Genomic DNA, 14,367 nt, shown 5'->3' with positions numbered 1-14,367 from the left:
CGGTCGGGTAGCATTTCATTGAGTGGACGCCATCCACTCACCCACCGCCCGGCGCAAAGCCACGTGGCTCGTTTGCAGTTTGGGAGGGTTAGGGACACAGCTGTGTGCACATGTGTGCACAGGCTTCCCTGTGTGTGTCAGTGCGTGTCCTCACCTCCGAGGAGGCGGGAGAACCCTGAAGTCAGGTGCACAGGCCCTAACGGGCTGCTCTCCCTCTTGGCACGTTGCTGCGGAGCCTGGCCATGCCCCGGGCGAGAAGGAGCCACAGGGAGGCGCCCCTGTGCCCCTCTCTGGAGAAGTGCCCCCGGAAGGGACCACCCCATTCTGCGCTACCGGCCCACATCCCACCACCAGATTAAGAGGTCTGTTCGTGCTACGTCCCCGGCACCTAAACGGGTGTCCGGCGGGGCCAGGGTGGCTCAGAGGTGGTGATGGCTCAAGGACGGCGATCTGATGGTCCCAGAGCGTCGGGCGAGTCCCCAGTGTGGCGCTGCCCCCCGCGTGGTCCGCTTTGCTCGGGCCTCAGCACGGCATTCCAAAGTGGGCGTGGCTTCCCAAGGTTGCCGCCCAGATCCCCCGACTGTGGTCTGCCTCCTGTTCCAGGCACGACCCCCCACCCCCACCCCGTCCCAGCTCCGGCCCCTGTCTCCAGCCGGATCCCCCCCCCCCCCCGCCTCCCCCCCCTCTGTCCCCACTCCGGCCCCAGGTCAGCTGTCTCCAGACACGATCCCTGGGGGAGCCCGGCCCGTGGGGTGTCTCCGTTCGAGGAGTGACGCTAGGGCTGGGCCGGGGTCCCCTCGGCGTCCAGCTGGCAGAGGGACCCGGTCGGCCCCACGCCACCGCCTCTGTCCCACCCTGGCCGCCTCACTCCCCCCCCCCCACCCCCCCAGGAAGGTGCCAAGCCTGATGGACCCGGTTGGGCACGGAAAGCACTTTATTTGGACGCCATCCCGTCCCGCGCGGAGAGGCTGGGGCGTCGCATGGCCCACGCCCACGCAGGCACACGTGGTTGTCACCGGGAGCAGGGAGCCGCGCGCTGGGCCGCTGGCAGGGTTTTGCCGACAGTGGCCGACCAGACGCGGGCCCGGGCCCTCTTCCAGCGTAGAAGCAGCATCTGGGCGCCTAGGTTTTATTTCCCGGCTCTGCCGTCTGAGCGGCTCCCTTTAGCCTTTCCAGGTTGTCCCGAGAGGGAGGGAAAATGTGCCCACTGTCTTCACGCGCCCACGGATGAAGCCGCTGCCCTCGGCCTGTGCTCCGAGCCGGCTCCCGTCCACAAACACGTTGACACGGTTTGGAATCGTCGCCACGAGTGTGGTTTTGTACCCGGTTTTCTCTCGGCGACTGGCCACCTTCCCGCGTTGTTTGGAGTAATCTGTCCTCTGGGGGTCGAGGGTCTGCACCCTAACTTGGTCCACACGTTTGGACTGTTGCTGTTTTTAGCATCATTAGTCTGTACGTTCATTTATTCACTCCACAAATGTTGGCTGAGGATTCCCTGTGTACCAGGACGCTCTCATTTAAAAAAAAAATTTTTTTTAATGTTTATTCATTTCTGAGAGAGAGAGAGAGAGCACAAGTGGGGGAGGAGCAGAGACAGAGAGAAGGAGACACAGAATCGGAAGCAGGCTCCAGGCTCTGAGCCATCAGCACAGAGCCCGACGCGGGGCTCGAACTCACGGACCGTGAGATCGTGACCTGAACCGAAGTCGGATGCTCAACCAACTGAGCCACCCAGGCGCCCCTCTTTTATTTTTTTGTTTTAAAGTCTATTTATTTTGAGAGAGACGGAGAGAGTGCGAGGGGGAGGGGCAGAGAGCAAGGGAGAGGGGGAGGGGCAGAGAGCGAGGGAGAAGTTCAAGCGGGCTCCGAGCCGTCAGCACAGAGCCCGACTCTGGGCTTGACCTCACGAAACCTTGAGATCGTGACCTGAGCTGAAGTCAAGAGCCGGATGCTTACCCGACTGAGCCCCCCGCCCCCCGGGCGCCCCCTAGGATACTCTCAGGTGCTGGAGACGTAACATGAACAAAACAGCCCCCTCTCCCGGGGAGCTGACATTCTGTGGTTCAGGGAGATAAACAACAACCAAAAAATTACACGGATGTTATGTGCAGCCCGTCCCTGGAGAGAAGTAATGCAGGCAAAGGAGACGGGGTGCTGGGGTGGGGGTGGGGGCTTCAGATGGAGGGACCAGAGACAGCCTTTTGTGGAGGGGGGCGTCCCAGCAGAGATGGGAGGATGCTAGGGGGAGGCAGGTGGATGCCAGGGTCAGCGGGGAGATGCCCCAAGAAAGCACAAAGCCCCCGAGCCGTGTGGGATTCGGCGGGCCGGGCAGGGTGGACACAGGTGCACCTCGCAGGGACAGGACAGGGATGCTGATGGCCAAGTCCGGGCAGGGGTCTCTACGCCGCTCGGGGGCAGGCGGTTCTGTGTCCTCGGGGTCAGTGTGTCAGCGTCGAATCACGGGCTCCGGGGCTGTGTGTGCTCGTGGGGACGCATCTCTGGACCGCTCTCCGCACGGCCCCTCCTAGTTCGCACCGGCTGGCATCCTGTCCTCAGGTCCTGACGCCAGCTGGCACCTGCTGTGTGCCTTACACGTGGGCACTTGTCTAACGCGGGAGCGGCGAGTGCCGGCCTCACCTCAACCGCGCCAGCATCTGATTTTCTCATCGTAAAACGCATTTTGCCCCTTTAACAGGGACACCGTAACAACTCCTTATGGCCCTTGCTTATTTCCGCTGGAATTCTGAAAATTACACGCTAAGAAAGGAAGCCGAAACGCCCAGTTTGGCACAGTCGAAGGGGCAGGTGCCCTTTCCGTCTGCCTTTCTGCCACCCTGGCTCCATGACCTGGAGGTCTCTGCGGCCTCTTCTTTGGCTTTAAATATCCCTTTTAAGGCTAATGCAGCCCTGGAGGTGTCCCTGTCAGACAACTCAGACCCAAAGTGGCCTGAGACAGGCCCGCGGGGTCAGGAGGGAGAATGGACTGGCCGGGGGAGGTGGCCCCCCGCTCCTCCCCCGGGCTGGTGCCCCTGGGATGCCTCCTTGCATCCTATGAATAATAGATGGTCTTTCTGCGTCTGTGGGGGTTCGGGGAGGTGGGGACTCCTTCCTCTGCCCAGATTTGGACCCCGGGGCAGGAGACGCCCCAGTTCATACGTGGCACAGCTCCAGTCGTGCTCGCTATGGGCCCCCTGAAATTCATACGTTGAAAGCTGACGCCCTGTGTCGTGACATTAGGAGGCGATTACGTCCTTAATGATGGGATTAGTGCCCTTATAGGAGGGACTCCAGACAGCTAGCTTGCTCTCTTTCTGCCACACGGGACATCGGGAAACGTCAGCAGCCCACCCCCACCCCCCACCCCGCAAAGGGCTCTCACCAGCACCTACAGAGCTGGCATCCTGATCTCCGACCCCCCAGCTTCTGTCGTTTATAAACTGCCCCTCCTGTGGTCTTCTGTCAGAGTGGCCCGAGCTAACAGCCGTCCCCGGCACTTTTCCCATTTGTAAATCTGCCCCCGCCCCAATCCTTGCCCGGCCTGACAAGAGGGGGTTGAATAATGCCCCCCCCCAAGATATGCCCATCTCTTAACCTTCAGAACCTGCGAACGTGGTCTTATTTGGACAAAGGGTCTTTGAGATGTAAGTGAAGGGTCTTGAGACGGGGGGTTCATCCTAGGTTGTCCAAAGCCGTGTCTTTTTTTCTGTTTGTTTATTTGTTTTGAGGGAGAGAGAGAGAGAGAGAGCGCCAAGGACGGGCAGAGAGGGAGAGGGAGAGAGAGAATCCCAAGCAGGCTCTGTGCTGTCGGCGCGGAGACAGATGAGGGGCTCGAACTCATGAACTGTGAGATCATGACCCGAGCCGAAATCAAGAGTCGGCGGCTTAACCGACTGAGCCACCCAGGTGGCCCCCCAAAGACACGTCCTTATAAGAAAAGGAGATACGAGGTGCACAGAGAGGAGGCCACGTGACCACGGAGGGGAGGCTGGAGGAGGGTCCTCTCCCAGGGCCTCTGAAAGAGCACAGCTCTGCACACACCTTGATTTCAGGCTTCCGGACTCCACAACTGGGAGAGAACACATTTCTGGTGTGATTAGCTGCCCGGTGTGTGGTTGTTAAGCTGCAGCTGCCCCAGGACATTGATACGTGCAGGAGAAGAGGGGTTACTGACCAGCCGCAGAACGGCCCGGCCTCAAGATTCCAGCACCTGTCGCCCTCCACGCACGGGCGCGCCCACTGAGCGCTCGCCCGCCCCGCACCTGCCCCACCTGTTCCTGACGTCCCACCTCATGGGTCCCCAGAGGCGGACGTGTGTGGGCTGATCTCAGGTGAACGCAGATGAATCGTGAAGCATGAACTGTACCGCGTCATCTGGTTTTGGCAAATGACGTCGACAGGGCTGTGCACAGCATTGCTCCAAAACAGCCTTTGAAGATGTATCAACTTAGGGGCACCTGGGTGGCTCCATCAGTTGAGCGTCCGACTTCGGCTTGGGTCACGATCTCACCGTTCGTGAGTTCGAGCCCCCCGTCGGGCTCTGTGCCGACAGCTCGGAGCCTGGAGCCCGCTTCCGATTCTGTGTCTCCCTCTCTCTCTCTCTCTGTCCCTCCCCTGCTCACGCTCTGTCTCTCTCTCTCTCTCTCTCTCTCAAAAATAAATAAACATTACAAAATTTTAAAAAGTAAAAACATATCCACTTAGGCAAATCAGCACGTGGGAACCATCAGGTCTGTAACAGGGCAGGTGTTTCGATGGCACATACAGGTGTAGAAAGAGCCTGAGGCTACCCCACAAGTGTCGGGGTTCCTGGGGGTCAGTTCCAGGAACTTCCTTCTAAGGGAAGGAGAAACTGAGGCCCAGAGGGGAAGGGACCTGCCCGAGGTCACCCATCCGCCATCGGGTTGTACCAGGAGCCTCCCGGTACAGCTAGGCCGGTCGGTCTTCACTGCCTGGCAGGGTCGCGGGGCTGGGCCGTGGCCGCCGGCCCACTGGGCCCACATTCCCACAGGCCTTGGCTCTGGGTGCTGAAAGCCTCAAGCTGCACCCCTGGGCGGGGCTGGCCTGCCCTGCACGGGGCGGGGGCCGGGTCTTTCTGCTGAGTCACTAACGAAGCTCAGGCCTGACCACAGGACATTTTTGAGATTCCAGGTCTGGCTCAGCAGAGGTTGGCTTTGGCCTTGCGGCAGGTCTGGCCTCACCCGGCCCAGAATCACAGCCTTGCAGAACCGGGAGGGTCCCTGGGGCTAGGCTGGGAGGCGGGGGGGCCAGCGCCCATCCCTCCCGGTCGGCCACTTCCTGCTGCCTTTCTGGTGGGACCTGCCCTCGTAGGGGGATGTCATGCCAGCTGGGGTCCCAGCCTACAGCAGGACTTCGGACACGAGGGGCCCAAGACTGAAGAGGTGCTCAGAGCTGCCTTTGTGCCTGCTTGTGAGTTTTCTCAAAGAAGAATAATGAGAAAACAATTTTCATTGCAACAGTTGATTGGCGTGGGTTAAAATGCAAAAAGCGTAAAAGAATCTGTGATTAAAAAAAAACAAAAACGTCTCCTAGCCCAGTCCCCAGCCCCCCACCATTTCCTCCCGAAGGGAACCCAATGTTATCAGTTTCCTGAACACCCAGGCAGATATTTGACGTGTAGACAAGCAAATTACCCGCACGTATATGCAGAGACATCCGTAGACGCGCACAGATAGACGCACGCGTACATCCACACATAAATACTCGGACGGGTATATAAGCATATACATTCTTGCATCCGAAAGGAAGCATATCTTTGTCCTCCGAAAGCAAATTTAGCTTCTGGAAAGTGCTGCCAGTTTGGGTGGCCAAGAGAAGGAGGCTGCTGGAGAACGTCTTTTGGCAAAACGTGAAGCAGGTGCTTGAGAAACGTCTCCAAGGCCCTCACGACCCCCCAGAGGGGGGCAGGGCTCCTTCCCCGGAAGAGGGTCCTTGTCACTGGGACCCGAGTCTCCCGGGGATGGACAGCGTGGAGCCAGGCTGCCCGTCCTTACCGCCGTCATGGACACACACCGCCTTGACCCCTCCGTGCCTCAGTGTTCCGGTCTGTGAAGCGGGGGTAAAGCCAGCGCCACACCCAAGGTCACTGTGAGAGGCAGTGAGAGTGTGGGTCCAGCATGAGGGCCGGCAGTGCCCGCACGGACGGGGGCTCAGGAAGTCTGTGCTGCACAATCCCAGAGACCCCCACCCCCACCCCCACCCCCTAAATGTCCAGGTGTCCCGGCTCCTGACAGGACAGGAGCTCTGAGGGCCCCAGACTGGACCACTGCCTGCTGTTGATGAGGAACAGACTTTCTCTGGCCGTTCCGAGATGAACTTGCCCGACCCGGAGCGTGTCCCAGCCCGTGGACACCCGGCCGACAGTTTAGGGACGGGTCGAAGCCCACGGATTAGGAGGGACGTGCGGTGAAATCCCTGAACGCGGAAGGAACATCAGAGTGTCTGCTCTACAGTGACCCAGCTCAGCTACGAAAAGCGTGGGCTTTCTCGTCAGGCGGAAACTGGGGCCGCGTCCTTTAGGCAGAGCCCAGGGCAGACAGACACGTGTCCTGGGGCTGTGCTCTGGCTCTTGACTCCTCACCGGGAGCCTGAAAACCGGCCCGGTCCCCTCCGCGTCCTCGTTTGCCCCCTCCAGCCGACAAGGGGCCCTGTGAAGGTCAGGAACAGGGGTGCTGGCCTGGGAGCCGGCTCCCCCACCAGCGTAACGCCGGCTGACGTCGCTGAGGGAGCCTGGCTCGGGCTTAGTACAAAGGAGAAGCTCTAGCCTCACTCTGGGCTTTCATGCTGGATGAGCCAGAGCCCTACTGTGTGCGGGGCTGTGAGTGAGGGTCAGTCCTTCATGCTGGATGAGCCAGAGCCCTGCTGTGTGCGGGGCGGTGAGGGTGGGTCCTTCAGGGCATATTAGCTGAAGCCCTACTGTGTGCAGAGCTGTGAGAGTCAGTCCTTCATGCTGGATCAGCCAGAGCCCTACTGTGTGCGGGGCGGTGAGTGAGGGTCAGTCCTTCATGCTGGATCAGCCAGAGCCCTACTGTGTGCGGGGCTGTGAGGGTCGATCCTTCAGGGCATATTAGCTGAAGCCCTACTGTGTGCGGGGCTGTGAGAGTCAGTCCTTCATGCTGGATCAGCCAGAGCCCTACTGTGTGCGGGGCTGTGAGGGTCGATCCTTCAGGGCATATTAGCTGAAGCCCTACTGTGTGCGGGGCTGTGAGAGTCAGTCCTTCATGCTGGATGAGCCAGAGCCCTACTGTGTGCAGGGCGGTGAGGGTCGGTCCTGCAGGGCATATTGGCTGGTGAGTGAGGGTCAGTCCTTCATGCTGGATCAGCCAGAGCCCTACTGTGTGCGGGGCTGTGAGAGTCAATCCTTCAGGGCATATTAGCTGAAGCCCTACTGTGTGCGGGGCTGTGAGGGTCAGTCCTTCATGCTGGATCAGCCAGAGCCCTATGGTGTGCAGGGCGGTGAGGGTCGATCCTTCAGGGCATATTGGCTGAGGGCCTACTGTGTGCAGGGCTGTGAGGGTCAGTCCTTCATGCTGGATCAGCCAGAGCCCTACTGTGTGCGGGGCTGTGAGGGTCGGTCCTTCAAGGCGTATTAGCTGAGGCCCTACTGCGTGTGGGGCGGTGAGTGAGGGCACAACATTGCCTCCAGCCCCAAATGGGTGGCGTAGAAGTGTCTGATCAGCAAACCCAGAGTAGGCAATCCTCAGCGAGCCACGGAGGGGATTCTACTTGGACACCAGGGGCAGGACGCTCTCAAAAGATGCCCACCGCTGCCCCTCCATGCTTCAGCCCCCCACCCACCCCGTGTGAGGCAGGTGGTATTGGGAGAGGCCACTGTGTGGGTGGAGACGCTGTGCCCTTGGGTGAGCCTACTGACCTCACCGAGCCCCGGCCTCCTTGTCTGTGAGGTGGGGACCGTTCGCGATATTGCTGTGCGGCCCGGGTGAGGCCATGCAGCCGAAGCGCACAGCTCAGTGCCCCGCACGCAGCAGGGCTCACAGCGGGCCAGCCTTTCCTTGCCCCTCGCTCCCTGAGGCGGACGGGCCCCGGGGGAGCCGGGCCTGCCTTGGACGCCAGTGTGGGGGTACAGACGGGGACCCCAGCCTGGTGCCGGGAAGATGGTGCCGGCCTCATAGGTAATTTCAACCCTTCCAGGGGCCACACCGCGATTAAATACATTTTAACCACACATCGTATGGAACCCGACGCAGTCAACGTATTCTTACAATTATCACAACGCGTAATCACTGTGGTGATTAGTAACAAAACGTTTTACATTCTTTTTCTCCTGCTACACCTGCATTTTCCTACCGCGTCTCAGTGTGGACCAGCCACATTCCAGGGGCCCCACGGTCACACACGGCCAGCCGTGGCTCTACTGGGGGACACAGGCCCGGAGCGTCCCCGGGCCCGCAGCGAGGAGAGGTGACCGCTCCCTGACCTGGGTGAGAACGTTTCCACATCCCCAGCTCCTCTCCTGGGCAGAAGTGAGAGTGACCCAGGCAGCCAGGGGTGGGCAGGGACCTCTCTCCCAGGATGTCCCTGAGAGAGTGCCACCAGGGCCCGGGCATGGGATGTATCTGTGCCCCCCCCCAAACCCACGCAGTGGATGTCTCTCACAGAGCCTCCCGCATCTGGCCATTGCCCTGTGGCCTGGCCCTGCCCGGGCCCCCTTCCTGCCCTGGTCTGCAGGCGGGCCTGGGGACACGCCACCCAGCAGCTCCTTGCGAAAGGCCTGCCTCGTGGGCCAGCCACCGGCAATGTCTCCCAAAGCTCCTTCTCCTAAGTTCCAAGTCCGAAGTTCGCAACCATCAGGGGGAAGTTTCCAGTAGCTGCTCACACATGGGAGAGCATGTACGTGACTGAGCAGCCTTTCGTCCGGGCCTCGGAGGGGGATGGCGACCAGGCTCGAGGTGGCCTGTCCCACGTGCGAGTGTAGACAAAGCAGCTGAGCTCAGGTTTAGTGAAGCCTCTCAAATCATTACCACCCAGTGGGCACGGGTCCTATCAGTCACCTGTGAGGGGATTCAGTCTATTTTTTCTCAAGCCCGTCTCCCGCGTGAGACAGTGCATGCCCGGGGATGCCGGGCCCCAGGGAAGGGGCGGTGTGGGGCCAGGTAAGAGGGTCTACCCAGCACCCGGACCCTCCGGGGGCCCTGCCAAGGTCAACGCAAACTCTGTTCTTTTCACGTGTCAGCTTTACAGGAAATCAAGGCCATACAAATGGAACTCGTTCTAATAAAAACCCCGACATCTCTAGGAAGAGGATGCAACTCAGAGCCTGTTCGTTTTCGGCCCTTGAGTCTGAAGGGAGTCTGGGGAAATGCTAATCTTGAACTTTTCCTACACGCTTCCTGCTTCTGGATGCTGAGGGCTGCCTTGAACCCCTTTGCACGATAAATGGAGGGGAAAAATCATGTCACCTCAGCAAAACACAAGCTCAATTTTTCCTGATGGGCGGAAAAGCGTGTGCTATTTAAAAGACACATATTATTTTTTATTTTATTTATTTTTAGCGTTCCTGGGCACACACACACACACACACACACAAAGACGTTGGAGGACAGACAACCGGCTCGGCCCCTGATCTGGAAAGACGGTGGGTCTGCTGGCAGGCTTGGAAAAGAAGCCTTGAGAGGAGATGCGTACGCTTTAAATTCACCTGCTCTTGGGGTCCGTCAGACGCCGAGCAGAAGAGACCCCCGCGTCCTGGAGCTCGCGGGGAATGGGGCACACCAGATCCCCTGGATCCCCAGGCCCCTGGGGGCCCCCTCTGCCCTGCCTGCCGCTCGCCCTGGGTGGGTGGCACCGTCCTCTGGAGGGAATCCCTGACTGGCACGTGTTCTCTTACCATCCCCCACTTCCTGACGGCCGGGCTCAGGGAGTAGGGCTGGGGTCCCGTGCGCCCTGCCGGGAGGGTGGGCTCTCCGGCAGGGCCAGGCCTGAGCCGGCCTTCAGCCTGGCCGCTGCACACAGAGTCACAGCCCCGAGGGAAGTGGGGGGCCCCTCTGTGGGCCCTGCCTCACACACCTCTCCGCCAGCCCTCCCACGGGGGTGGGGGAGGGCCACGTCAGGCCCTGACCGGGAGAGGCCTTTGGGAGGGCCTCAGCCCGGCAGGCGAGGGCGGCCAGCCAGCCGAGCGTGGTGACCCCGGGCATCGGGGGTCCCCGGGGGTGGGGTCCCTGCCTGCCTGGCTCTGCCCCAGCCCCAGCTGGCTACAGCAAGGGGTGGACCCAGCGTCCTTTCTGGGGTTCCATGTTCTTAACGGAAGAACGCCAGGAAAGCGAGGCCTCAGTGGGCCGACTCGCAGGCCAGCCTGGGCCACACGGTCCCACTGGCTCCCTTGTGCGGCGTGTGGGGTCTGGACCGCTGCTCTGCCCTGTGCAGGAGCAGCCGGGGGACAGTGGCTTCCCCGAGGACCCCCGGCCCTGGGGGTAGAGCCCAGCTGGGCCCAGACCTTGCCTCACCACCTGAACACACACCCACAACGTCTGGTGGCCCGGGCGGCGGGTGCGTCCCCGTGACTTTGCTGGGGGTCAGAAGAAAAAGCTCGGTTTCGGCTGTGCCGAGGGGCCCCGGTGGTGTCTCAGAGGCCGCGGGGTGGGGGCCGCAGAGGCGGGGGCCAGACTGGGTCTGGAACAGGGACACCGCTCTGCCCCTTAGTCCCTTCACACCTTCGCTTCCCACCAAGTGCTAGAGCCTCAAGCCTGCTTCTGAGATGTCATACCTCTTATGGATTAAGGAACAGGTTCAGGGAGGTTGCCTCACTTGTCCCAGGCCACACAGCAGACCAGGGGACCTGGCCAGAAGCTTTTGCTTAGACACCTGGGAGGGGCCGATGGGGCCACGGCTGTGGCTTTTCTGGGGCTCTGGGACCTAGAGACCAGCCGGAGGCCACAGCAGTGAAGGGATTTCCAGGGGTCGCACGTTGGGGGTGTATCTCTCCACTCCTGGGAGCGCTCCAGGGACCTCAGAGATTCCACCCCGGGCACTGGCAGATGAGGCACAGAAAGGACCGCGGAGGCCAGGGCAGGAGGAAAGCCATCCTTGGCCCGTGGCTCCAGACCCTCCTCTGGGACTTCATGGTCAGGCTCTTGGGTGGGGGGCGGGGTGCATGGACCCTCAGTCTTCCTGTTCCCTGCGAAAACAGGAAGTTCGGGGGGCGCTGGTGGGGATGGGGGTGCGTGGGGGGAAGCCACCGTGAGTGAGTTCAGAGTCGAGGGCAACCCAGCAAGGCCCAGGGGCAGCCAAACTACCTGGAAACTACCGGCCACGTGACTGACTGGAGGCCCCAGGCCCTTGGCCCGGCTTTGGCCCCCCAGCCAGGCAGGGGAATGGGAGGAAAAGGGGTGTGGTCAGGGGTCCATGGCTCATCCCAGCTGGGGTCCCGGGAGGCCTCTGTTCTGACAGGTCCTTTCGCCGGGGGTGGGGTGCTTTGGAGCCTAGGCTTGGAGCTGGCGGACCTGGGGTCTATCCCTCTGCCTCATCGGAGCCTGTTTCCGCCTGCACCTGCCTGTTGAGGCGGGGGGTGCTGGGAAGGGGAATGAGGCCCTGAGAGTGCAAACACTTGCCCCCACCCCCCGCCCCCCCCACGCCGCCGGGAGGGTTCGGTGCCCTTGGCAGTCGCCCTAGGGTTGAACTCATAGCGAATCAGAACTCCTCATTCTGGATTTCTGTCGGGAAAATGGGGGCGTCCCTGGGTGTGGTCGCAAGTTGCAGGAGAGGGCAAGGGCCGCGCCGGCCTCCTTGAGGGCTGGGGGCTCCGCACCCCCGGCTTCCTCCCGCGGCCTCCCCCCTGCACCCCCGGCTTCCTCCCTGGGCCCCCAGCCCCCGCTTCCCTTCCTCCAGGGCAGAAGGAGCCACTGCCCAGTTGTGCATTTCTATTTCTGCACCTTCCGCTTCCTGGCCCCGTGGCCTACCGGCCGCTGCAGAACGTTCTGGAATCCGCAAGGCCGGCTGGTCCTGGGGCGGGATGTGGGGGCCTCAGATTTCCTCTTCCTCAGCAGCAACTCAGGCCTCCCGGGGGCCCGGGCACCCAAGGGCGTCAGAGAAGGCCTGCCCAGGGGTGTGGGTCGCAGGATTGGAGGGATGGTCACTGGGAATGGCCATGCACCAGCGGCGGGTGGTGGCCCTTCATTTGTCAACCAGGCGCTCAGCAGATATGTGTAACGCGCCTACCCTGGGCCAGGGGCTCCCAGGCGCTGGGATACAACACCCACAGACTGTGCTTTCTGGCTCCCTTTGCAACCGCCCGCACACAGGGCAGGCACGGTTGTCATCGCACGGCTTTTCAAATGAGAAGATGTCTTAAAGGATTTGCCCAAATCCACACGGCTAGGGGACAGCCCAGAATCTGAGCGCAGGAGGGAGACTCAAGGGCCTGTTCTCCTGACCTCCCTGCTGCATAAGTGGGTGACTATGTGTGTGCATGTACGAGAAAGAGAGAGAGAGAGAGAAAGAGAGAGAGACAGAGAGACCAAGAAAGACAGAGAGACAGAAGGGAGGCAGGGAGGCAGACTCTGGGGATGGAGGGAGCCCGAGTGAGACAGTGAAGCCGTCAGCTTCACGCGGACGGGGCGGTGCTCACTCCTCCACGGTGTTTCCTGAACACCTACTATGTGCCAGGCTTCCTCGGGACCCCCAGAGTGGCCCCCCTTCATCTCGGTGGGGAGGGTGTGGGGGAGCTAGGGGTGTGGTCCGCAGAAGTCTGATCGCAGAGTGCTTTTAAAAAGCGCAGCTTTCCTGCGTCCAGGCGTGAACTCGCGACGTCACCTCTCAGGCCTCGGAGCCCAGGTGAGCCCGTGCAGGTGCTGGGCCGGGAGGGCGCTGGGAGCTGAGGGTGCGCTGGGCTCCAGCCGGGCACTGGCAGAGGTCTGGCTTTGGACAGGTCACCCCCGCTCCCTGGGCCTCCACGTTGTCACTGCAAGGAGCCACGGGTGCCCACGCCGGGCCCAGCGACCAGAGGGGCGTGGCTGCACGGCCATCCCCACGGCCAGAAGTCCCCTTTCTCCACTTCCCACCTGCTCCCCTTAAAAGCGGCTCCGAGTTACTTTGTCGCGTCTGAATCTGATTGGATGACTGCTCGTTCGTTTACAGATTACCTTCTTAGAGTCGCTTTTTATTATGTCATGTAAAAGCGACCAGAGCGCATCAGAAAAAGAAAAAAGGCCGGAAGGATGCCACCCTCCCAGAAGTCATCCTGGGGGAATTTTCCCCGACCGCCTTTCCGGTCGTCTGGGCCTGCCTGTAATCTGTTTTCCCGCACATCGGCGGCATCTATGCGCATCGATAACTACACGACGGATGCCTCATCATGTTAATTGCCCCACAGGCCCCGTGGCACGGTTGTACTGTAATTCTATTAACGATGCCCTTGTTGACGGATGTGAATGTCGTTCCCAATTTTCCCATTACAAACACCCCCGTGTTCATACGCAGAACCACCGCGGACGTCCCCACGCCCTCTGCATTTACGCCAGTGACCCCACAGGGCAGCTGCGTGGAGGTGGGATTTCTGGGTTAGATTCTGTGCGTCGACACGGATGGGAAGTGCGGCTGTATTTTCGAGAGAGACTAACGACACTCTTGGAGGGCAGACTCGGGATTATTTCTGAGGTCAGCAAGTGCCTCTCTCGTAATTTAAAATAACTTCTTTAGGGGCCCCTGGGTGGCTCAGTCGGTTAAGCGTCAGGCTTCGGCTCAGGTCAGGATCTCGTAGTTCGTGAGTTCGAGCCCCGACTTGGGCTCTGTGCCGACGGCTCGGAGCCTGGAGTTGCTTCGGCTTCTGTGTCTCCCCCTCTCTCTCTGCCCCTCCCCGACTCTCTCTCTCTCTCTCTCAAAATAAACATCAAAAAATAAAATAAAATAATGTCCTTAGCTGATTATAAAAAGTAATACATTTCAATGTAGAAAATTCCAGAAGTCCAGAAATGCATAGGAAAGAAAGTGGAAATGACTTGTTGATCCACACAGATACAACCCATCTATCTATCAACCCATCTAGGGATCCATCGACCTGATTCAGGCAGCGTTTGGAAAGACCCTTAGAGCACACCTTTATTGTTACCTTATTTTTGGTTTTTAATTTTTTAAATGTTTTCACTTATTTTTGAGAAACAAGTATTTACTTATTTTGTGTTTCAATTTTTTAATGCTTTTACTTATTTTTGAGAATAAGTACTTATTTTGTGTTTCAATTTTTTAAATGTTTTTACTTGTTTTTGAGAATAAGTACTTATTTACTTGTTTTGGGGGTGGGTTCCCAGAGGAGGGATTGCCAGCCCGGCCGCATATTGCCAAGGCGTCTTCCAGAAAGCTGTGACTTTCCCAGCAGACCCTGCCGAGTCAGGTTGC

Source organism: Prionailurus viverrinus, chromosome D1 (assembly GCF_022837055.1).
Source record: "Prionailurus viverrinus isolate Anna chromosome D1, UM_Priviv_1.0, whole genome shotgun sequence".
NCBI lineage: Eukaryota > Metazoa > Chordata > Mammalia > Carnivora > Felidae > Prionailurus > Prionailurus viverrinus.
Note: the sequence above shows the minus strand (reverse complement) of the source record.